This window comes from Syngnathus scovelli, chromosome 4 (assembly GCF_024217435.2).
Source record: "Syngnathus scovelli strain Florida chromosome 4, RoL_Ssco_1.2, whole genome shotgun sequence".
Lineage (NCBI taxonomy): Eukaryota > Metazoa > Chordata > Actinopteri > Syngnathiformes > Syngnathidae > Syngnathus > Syngnathus scovelli.
In genome coordinates this window covers 23,687,168-23,697,500 of record NC_090850.1, presented here as the reverse complement: position 1 = coordinate 23,697,500, position 10,333 = coordinate 23,687,168, and the positions used below count along the sequence as shown (strand labels likewise).

Sequence of the window (10,333 nt, the reverse complement as noted above, 5' to 3'; positions counted from 1 at the left end):
ACTTTCCTGGCTGTGAGTAGCGCTTTTCACAGATGCTCGTGTGTTCGCTCCGTTTGCCTTCCGGGACCTTTCTTGTTGACTTTTGCATAAACGTCCAACACTAATGTGGAATTGAGCGCGCGTTCCCCAGGGAGCTTCTACTGCTTTCTTCTTCTTGGTTTTACACATTAAGGCGCTGATTAGCATATGCCGAAGCTCCAAAGTAGCGGAGGTGGGTGGAGTAGCCAAAAATTCCATTCAAGGGCACAATAATGCCATCGCAGTAAAAGTTGTCCTCCAAATACATTGAGTAAGCCCAAGTTCCCCAAAAATAAATACATAAAAAAATCCAGGGGGAAAGGATTCCTTGACGAAAAAAAATACAGAATTTCCATCCAAAATGACCCCTAAACTTGTCTTTTTTTTTCTGGGCGTGGCTTTGTGAGATTTTTTGGGGTCATATTTTCTGGACGTGGCTTTGTGAGATTTTTTTTTTTTTTGGTGCGACTACTGATGATAGACTTGTCTGCCAATTTTCTTGCGACAAACTGCGACTAAAGTGGCTTCTGGAGCCGACTGACTTGAGCCGAGTCACCCGACTTGACTGGAGTCGGACAAAGGTTGGCCCCCTTGAAAGTTGTCTAAAAATTGAGACGCCTCGCGTTTGCCGCAATGACAAAAAGTCCCGTCAGGCAAACAGAGCAGGCGCCTTGACGCCGCCGCTCAAAGGAATAATGCAAAAGGCGGAAAAAAAAAAAAAGTCTGCAAGCGCTTTGGATTGAGTCTTTAATTCACGCCCGTGTGACATTAAAACCTTCGCTTGACTCGCGCCGCCGCTGACAAATGCGGCGGCGCATAATAGAGGTGCGGCGCCATTTCGCACCACTTTTATCAAAGCCAATTTATCAGCGCCGGCGCTGCCGCCGATCTGCGGAAGACGCGTGTTGAGAGGCGAGCTTCCAGATAGCGTTAAGTACATCATCCCTCCTCGCCGCGTCCTTCTTCTCGCTGTCGTGGCGCGTCGCTCTGCTCTGCTCTGCTCTGTTCTGCTTTGCTCTGCTCTGCTTTGCTCTGCTCTGCTCTCCGGTGGCCGCGTTTGACAACAATTAGTCGCACAAGAAGAAGAGAAACACCTCGAGTGTGCTCAAAAGTCTTCATCGTTCACGCGTCCACTCTTTGCAATTAGGAGTCAGAGGTGTTTCGAGCTGCGGAGGACAGTTTCTTGCATTTGTAGTTACGCCCCCATCCTCCCTCCCTCCCCCACCAAAAAAAAAACAATTATTAATTAACTTATTTTGGAATTCATCTATTTCATTGAATTCTCATTCATTTACTCCAAATTAGTTGATTCATTATTAATTAGTTCATTAATGAACTTAAAATTTTAAAATGACCAATATGGAAATTAAAGTGCATTATTTGACATATTTGACATGCACACACACACACACACACAAATTCATTTTATGTGATATATAATTAGTCATTGTGTCACGATGAGCATGACTATCATGTGACACGACATTTCCACATTAAGGTGTTTTTTTTTTTTTTTTTTTTCCCAAAATGTTTTTTGGGTGCTTGCAACGAGAGCGCAAGTCAACGACGCTGCCGCCGAGTGAAAAGCAAAAGTGAACGAGCGGACGGATGAACGGACGAGGAGCACGCGGACGAAGGCTCCTCTTGGCCGACGCTCACTCCACCACGTGCAAGCCGAGCTGACCCGCTTGGCGTCACCTGAGATCCGCTCTGACACACGATAGCCAGCCTCCCTCCCTCCCTCCCTCCCATGCAGCCAGGGAAAGTCATGCTCGAAGCCCCTTTGTGAGCGGCTCGCGAGAAAGAAACCGACATAATAAAAACCAAGAGAACTTTCTTCTCAAAATATGACTGCTAGATGGTTTGCCAAATGTAAAAGCCTTCCATAGCAAGAGATTCCTTGTTGTTATTGACTGTTCAGAAGATGGAGGTGTCACTAAAGCAAACATGAAGAGCATTAAAGGCATTAGACAAAGTTCCAAATTGGCTCCAGTCAATAGTTTCAGGACGTCAAAAAAAAAAGAGTCAGAGTCGCTGTTGGGCTTGATTCATTTCTTTTCAGCCAAAATTGTTTGTGTTTGGAAACAGTTGGTTTTGGAGAAACCCACCCATGTCCTAGTGCTGAAGACCGCAGAGCAGACACAAGAAGGAAAAGCAAAGAAGGGAGGCCACTTTTTCTTTGGTGCTTGAAAAGTTTTGCGGCGCTCCAAAGATCCAAACTGATGAGAACGCCTCTGCTGGGCTGGCGGTGAGCGATTTTCTCTTTTTTTTAAAAATAAATTTAATATGAGGACGTGAACCACCGCTCCAAATATTTACTACGGTTTGGATTCATTAGGAAAATTGCTGATCGTAAACGATTCCAATCCACTTTCCATGTGGCGGGCTTGGGCTACTTTTAGTGCGGGGAGGTGACAAGTTGAATCAATGAGCTGAGCTGAGCTGAGCTGAACTTCTTGTTTCTTTTTAACACTGCCAACGGGATAGAATAAGTGTGAGTGCAAAGACAGAAGAAGAAGACGACCACCAAGCGGATGCCTTTCACAAGAACAGCGAGCGTGTCACTGGTGCAAGTGCCCCCCCCCATCCTGCTCCGTCAGTCCAGCCCCAACATAAAGTGACTGAGAGAAATTCCGATCAAGGCATTGTCAAAGAAAATAGAATTCGGCTGGATGAGCGGCGTAACAAGTCACACACAAACCAGCGCCGAGCCCACGCACCCCCGGGCGGGAGAATATCCCGCTATTGTGCTTTTAACCCGCTAGACCTGGCGCGGAATGTAAACGCTTTCACATCACATTTATAAGCTCCGATGAGCGCACGGCAGCCGCTCGCTTTTTTGGGACTTTTTTTTTTTTTTTTTTTTTGTGCATAGCAGACAAATTTGGGTTTTAAAAGTAGGGTTTGCAGCAAAGGTAAGGGATAGGGTGCCAAACAGGATTCCAAAGGCGAATGTCAAGAAAGAAAGGGTCATGTGAAATTCCTCAAGACAAAAAAAAAAAAAAAAGCAGAATTTTTGCAACAGCCAAATTTCAGAATGTCAGGTCATCAGGGCACCCTCTAGTGGACAGAATTAGCAACAACAATTCCTTTTTGTGAAAAAGTCAAGTTTGTGTTCGGTCCTTATGGGCCAGATTGGAGCCAGAATTGGCCCGCCTGCTGCACGTTGGACAACCCTGATGGATGGATGGATGGATGGATGGATGGATGGATGGATGGATGGATGGATGGATGGATGGTGGCTTTAAAACAGACTTACAGGCCAGGATTAATGGTTTCAACCTGGGTGTGGGTTTAATAACGGTTTGAGGTCAAGGGAGGGTTTCAAGCCTGGGTAAAGATTTGAAAGAAGGGACTGGGTGAGTGACGTGTTGAGTATTTGCCTGTGTTACTTTCTTGAATTCGCCCTCAACATTTGTTGGTATATTCATATTTCTGTGAATACCATTGAGTTGTTTTTTTTATTTTTTTTGGGCGCGCGCGCGTTCCGTCAGGCAAACTTTCATTTAAGATCCAATTATGCAAACGAGGAGCCGAGAGGCCGTTGAATACGCACAATAACGTCTCGCATGCAATCAGAGAAGGGGACCATCACGGCTGGCGCAGCCTCTGAGGAGAACGAGGAGGAGCAGGTGGACGCGGGCAGGCGAGCGAGCGAGCTTTACCATGACTTCAAGTGGTCCTCCTCCTCGGCGTCTGCGGAGGAGTGCCTGAAGATGGTCGTCCAGAGGAGAAGCAACAGGACAAAAGCGAGGAGGAAGACAATAAGGCCGGCAAAAGGAGAGGCGCTGCAGTTGGAGGTGTGCAATTTAAGGTGGGTGGCCATGAGGAGACGGACGGGCAAGGAGGCCGCAAACCATCAGTACGAGGAGGACGAGAGGAAAAAAAGAAGGGCAGCGAGGAAGCAGGAAGAGGAGAAGAAGAGCAAGGATGAGAAAGTTGAAGAGGAGCTGCTCATCCTCATCATCAAAAAGCACAGAGAAGACGCGAAAGTGCGGCTCCTCGGCCTCCGCCTCGCTTTCCTTTGCCGGCTGCGGCCACGCCGTGCGGATTGGGCGATGGATATGACCCCCCCCCGCCCCCTCACACACACACACACACACGCACACACACACACACACTGTCTCCTGTTGAGAGCGTGTGAATACCGAACGAGCTTCCTGATTGACGGCCGCTAAGCTGTTGTCTCCGGGAATGACATGGCGGAAAACAGGCACATCAAAGCAGGTGGGGGGTGGGGAGTTCTGGGGGGTTGGAGTACGTTCTTGACATCCCCAAATCCCAAATGAACTTTGGGAAAATGAACAACAACAAACAGGAGAAGAGTGAAGTTCAGCCAACAGAATAAAGAGCAACCATTCTGTTGCACGCAACTAACCCCCCCCGACCCCCTCTCAGACAAGCGCCTTTCTGCTCCGTACCGCACTTTTAATTCAGGCATCAAGTCGGATTGGGAGCCAGATTCCAACCTGGTCCCACACACCCCAAAACACTTCACTCGTCTTGAATGGTGCATCCAGAAAAATACATCCTCTTCTGCACTGCGCCAGCCACTCACTTTTTAATTCAGGCTTCAATCTGACAACCCCATTAGAAACCCCACCACACACACACACGCACGCACGCACACAAATATGTGCAAGTCACTTCCATTATTGGATCCGCTGTTGTTCTGCTGTAATGTAACTGAATGAGATATTTTGCTGTGTGCAAAAAAAAAACAAAATGGATGGCTACATTTTGCTAACTATAAATATACTATACTATAACATAATATAATATAATATATACAAGTGACACAAATGACGTGTTTTACAAAGGCATCAAATTTGACGTTCACCCCCCCCCCCCCACACACACACTGCCTCCTCATTACACCCCAACTCTCGCGCGCGCGCGCACACACACACTCCAAAGTGACACGTTTATAGCGTAAGGAGACATGACGACATCATCATGCATTCTGCTATTCTTCCTCCTCCTCCTCATCGTCATTAATGTGACACACACTCGTTAACACAGACACACACACACACACACACAGTCACTCACAGGCGGACACACAGAAACGCACGCACACGCGACGTTCCGAAACCAGCAGGCCCTCTTTGACACGGAACATTTATTTCCCTCCTCGGAATATGAAGAAAGCCCCCCTGGACGCGCATGATCAATGCTTATGATTTGTTGGATTTGCTTGTCTTTTCCCTTGACCCACATTGTCTCCTCTGTCACTTTGTAGACAAGTGACAAATTGTTACATTTCCATTCATTGCAGCTGCCACGTCGGCGCCTCTTAAAATAATCTCTTACAAAAAAAAAATGAGGAAAAAGATGATGAACAATGAAGACGTGATGACCATGCGTTGAATTCCAAACTTGGACCACAGCATCAAATTAGGACCATTATTACTTATTGAATTGTGTGTGTGTGTGTGGGGGGATAATTCAAGTGTGTTTGTTACATGTTGAATTTTTGTAGAAAACAAATTAGTATTGCATTAAATAATGACATGTAAATTGTATATATTTGATTCAAGCAAGTGTGAGAGTGTGTGTGAGACATACGGAACCCGGATAGAAAAGTACGCTCAAGTGGAAGAGCAAAGAGTTCCACTGAGCGTTCACGTCAAGCGTGTGTGTGTGTGTGTGTGTAAGAAGCGGACCTCGAGCAGAACACCACAAGCAGGACGACGCGTCGGCGAGAAAGCATCAAATCGCCGCTGCTGTTGCCACTTTGCGTGCCATGAAGTCAACTTTGTGTGTGTGTATTTGCTGAACTGAAGCTTAAGCACAGCAACGACACCATTAGTAATCAATTGCTTTGTCACAGATATGGAACAGTCTGTGTTTGCTCCAAGTTTACATGCTTCATTTTGTGCGCTATATTCTAGTGGCCGTGTAGTGTGTGTGTGTGTGTGAGTGAGTGACCTCAGGAGTTTGGGGTCACTTCGCCACAGAGCTGATGCGTGTTTTACAGTAGAACGCGCACGCACACATGCTGGCATCCCTGCTGCCAATGCTGGGCAGGTATGAGCAGGAAGTGGCTGTTGTGACAATGACTGCGGTAATTAACGCCCCCCCCCCCCCCACACACACACACACACACTAATCAGGTTTGGGGTGGAGGGGGGGGGGGGGGGGTCACAAGGGGGTTTCACGACGAGGCAAATCGAATCGCTGCGCCTCTTGTGTGGCGCCGAACGCCAATGATTGACAGGTGGCCAAACCCTCACTTTCTGCAATCCTTGATGAGGTGGTGCCAAACAACAAATAAACGACACCGTCGAGAGAGTTTTTCCAATCTTAATTTGATAAAATGGCGACGGCAAGGCCTCGTCAACGAGCGGACACACACACACACACACACACACACACACACACACACACACACACACACACACACACACACACACACACACACACACACTCACGAGCATGTCACACAACATGGCCGCCAAAGCTAATCATTTGGGAGCCCCTTGACAGACCCCCTAAGGTGCAGGTGTCAGGTTCAAGTCTCATGACCTCGGGTTCAGAGTGCACGTGCGCGCGCGCGCACACACACCTACACAATAATGGGATTAGAGGGCTTTCGCAAGTGTCGTCCGAAAAAGCCTCCATTGGAAACGAAAGGCGTTAAAGTGAACTTGAATTTTGGAAGCAAGCAAGCCAGCAGAAGACAACACCACTCGCTCGCTCGCTCGCTCTTTCGCGCGTTTCCTCCGTTCGGCCAACTTTGTCGCCGTCGCGGAAGCCCCCCGGGGGCTCGGCGTGACATCTGCTCTGCGCGAAACGTGTCAAAGCAACCCCGGCTGCGTAGGCTACAAAATGGCAGACTTTGGAGCCGGTCCGCCCGCTTTTCTGCTCCCTGTCATCTTTCGGAACTTTACTCCCCAAAAGAAAGGAGGAAAACGCCGCGCGCTCAACTTCGTCCGTGTTTAAAAAAAGAAAGGGGGAAAAAGAAAGCAAAAGAATCCACGCACGCACGCACGCACGCACGAGACGCGTGCAAGGATAAATCCACTTCCACCGACGCTCTAATTGCCGCCTGATTAATTTCACGGCAATCACGCTCACCTCAAAAAGGAAAAGGACTCAAAGAGTGCGTCCTTACCTTTTCGGAGGAAATTCCTACCGCGTGCACACAGGCGAAGGGGGAAAGTGCGCGCGGGACCTGTTAGAGAGCTTCCACGCTCCACGCGCGCATCCCGACCTGACGTGGGAATCTTGTCCTTGTGAACCCCCCCTCCAATCGCTCTCTTCACTCACTCCCTCCCTCTCTCTCTCTTCCTCCCTCCCTCCCTTTCTCTCTCTCCCGCTCTCTATCTTTCCGTCCTTCCTCCGCGTGTCCCGTGGATCGAGCCTCAGCAACCGTCGGCACTGGGAATCCTCCGCGCGGACGAGAGAAGCAACCAGGAGTGAGGGCGAAACAAATCCATTTTCTTTTTTTGACCTTTACTATTCCGGTTGTTGTTTTTTAAGAGGTGTTGCTAATTCCAAATTGTGCGGCGCTCGTGCACGTCCTCTCGCGTTTTATGTTCGCACGACACCACGCGAGACAGCCCTTAAAAAATTCCCTTGAAAAAAAACAAAACAAGAGGGAAAGTGGCATTTCTTACCTTTGACCCTTTCGAAGAAAAAGAGAAGAAGAAGAAGAAGAGGAAGAAGACGAGGAGTCCGGAGGTCGTGCGTGTGGCGCCTTACCGCGCGCTTAAACAAGTCCGGAGCGCTCCAGATGACGAGCGTACGTATGCGTGCGCGTGCGTGCGTGCGGACGAATACATATCTGTGTATAAATGTGTGTGCGCGCGAACTGTAACCTTGCGGCGTATTTCATGTAAATAAGCCGCCTCGACTATGCATGTACACACACACACACACACGCACAAACACGCACGCGCGCACACACACTCTTCCCCCTGACGCCTTAATAATAATCATAATAAAAAAAAATCATAATTTCAGTCAAATCTGATGTGTTATGATTAGTAACATCTGATAACGCTTGGTGTTGAAGTCAACTAAAATCTTGATTTTCTCAGGAACACTTTTGCAAGCAACTTTAGTTTGACTATAGAGAAAAGAAAGTACACGTAGACGCGCACGAGACCGCGCAGTTTTCAAGCTCAATAATGCAATTATGCAGACGTGCACGCGCCAGGCCCAGAATGAATGAATGGATGGATGAATGGGGGGCTTTGTGGAGGGATGATATCATGATGATGATGATGTGGAGAAGGAGAAGGACGAGGGCGTCTCTTTCATTCTCGCGCCCGCGCGCACACAATATCATTTTTCATAAAACACACACGCACACACACTGTCACCGCTGCGCGTGCACGCTGGGTTCACACGGCTGCGCGCACGAGTCAAAATGTCGATCGGATTGCACTCGGAAGTGCACACACATAATAGCTGTAAAAGGGGGAAAGGGGGGGGGGGGGGGGCATATTCATACCCCCCCCCACACACACACACTCCGAAGAGAGAAAGAGAAAGGCGAGGGAGGGAGGGAGGGATGGACTATACTGACACTTGTATAATAGCAGATATGGAAATGACCTATTATGATCCTAATAAATGTTAAATACATATGTGGCATCAAACATTCTTACTATGGAACTGAGTAAAAGAGAAGCAACTACAAATGTGAAAGCAATCATAACTATGATCTACGTATTTATAAAATAAAGCAGAAACATGATACTTTGAAGTTGTTTTTTTCCACAAATGTGTGTTTATTATTGTCAAATGGATAGAATGAAATAGCGATGCGCAACAAAAAAGAACGATGCTAACTTTAATACTCGAGCATTCATTGAATTGTTGGTTATGTGTTTTTGCTTTGTTCTTGGAATTTGACGAGAAATGGGGTGTTCAAACTTTTTGGGTATTTCTTTGCACCTCCTCTCCAAGTTTATTTCATTTGCAGCTGTTCTTAACATTGTGACCGTCTGGGTTTTAGCCAAATAAGGAAGAAGCAAAATATTAAAAACAGCTGAATAAGCCCAACCAAGCGTCAATCAACAATTATTGTAAGGGCATTTGGTGTGCCTGATAAAGTGATGAGATATAAATATATATGTGTGTGTGTGTTCGTATATGAGTGAGTGAAAACATTTTGCTTTTGTTTTTAAGTCCGGTTTCAATTGAACAATTTTATAAAATACAAGTGCTCCAGACTTTGTGGGTGCATGTGTGCATGTGTGTGTGTGTGTGTGACAGACATGAGTGAGGACCCTAAAGAAGCCCTCCATCCACGCTGTGCTTTTAAACAGCTGATGGGGAATTCCCCGGGATGCTCTGAAATGCCTTTTTTTGATCCCGACGGAGCCAGCCAGCGAGTGTGAAAGCGTCAATAACAGCAATAGACCACGTCTATGGAGTCGATAGCGCTGTTTTTTTTGAAGGGAGGGGGGGTCTAAGGGGCGGGGGGGTCCCTTTGGCTGATTCTCCATGGATGAGCACCGCCTTCTCGCCTCCTTTTGAAGCGCGAGCAGAGATTCTTTGAGCAGATGACAGGTCACACAAAGCGCCGGCGATGGGAACGCAGGTCGGAGAGGAAACTTGACACAATGCCACCTGAGTGTCGGACTCAAAAACGCCATATATGTATTGTGCTTTAAGCACCAAAACTACCAAGTGGACATTCTCTTCTTTGCCCTCCCCCCCAAAGGTCAGCTTCTACATAAATATACATTGATCGGTACAAACGTTGTTCCTCCATCCACCCTGTCGAGCTTCACTGTCTCCTTTTAAAGACTCGCAGCTGGTGCCCAGAAAGTATCCCACAATAATTAGAAGGTTTTAATACAAATCACGAGAATCACAAGGACGAGCACCCGTGTGGTAGAAGATGATATCAAATCTAAAAGGAAACAGCTGACTCCAATTGACCAGCAATTGTTCCGCACGGGAGGTCTAGACGATCCGCTTAAGGATTATGATTGGATTACTTTTTTATTTTTACACCAAATCAATGCCTACGCTATATTAACACACGCACGCACACACAAACAGACGAAAGGAAGCTTAAGTTTTTTTTTTTTAAATGTCCTGACTTAGCCCCATGGCATTTGCTGGCACGGCTACATCGACCCAAGAAGTGCGAAGAGGCCAAGGCTGAAAAGTCTCCCATTTTGGGGTCAAGCGGCCATTTGCATTTGATTTTGCCCATTCCCATTGGTCCTTCCGTTCATTTTGTCCAACTCGAAATGGAGCGTCTTAACACCTCCAAGCATTCCCAGCCAAATGAGTTCAGAGGCAGCGGGCATCGTCGGTCGGGGACACCCAGCGGTCAATCGTGCACTAG

General features: G+C 47.4%; 1 protein-coding gene across 4 annotated transcripts in view; it reads right to left on the bottom strand.

Annotated features, from left to right (window-relative positions):
* znf536 (zinc finger protein 536) overlaps window positions 1-10,333 on the bottom strand; it is a 144,149-nt gene that overhangs the window by 112,860 nt on the left and 20,956 nt on the right. For 2 of the 4 annotated variants that reach the window (XM_049717565.2, XM_049717568.2), the window contains exon 1: window positions 7,136-7,903. The exons of 1 other annotated variant lie outside the window; for it this stretch is intronic. The gene's annotated coding sequence lies outside the window, so the exon portion shown is untranslated. Of the gene's footprint in view, window positions 1-7,135; window positions 7,904-10,333 lie in introns of those variants that run through there. One more of the 4 variants, XM_049717567.2, reaches the window with a different exon arrangement.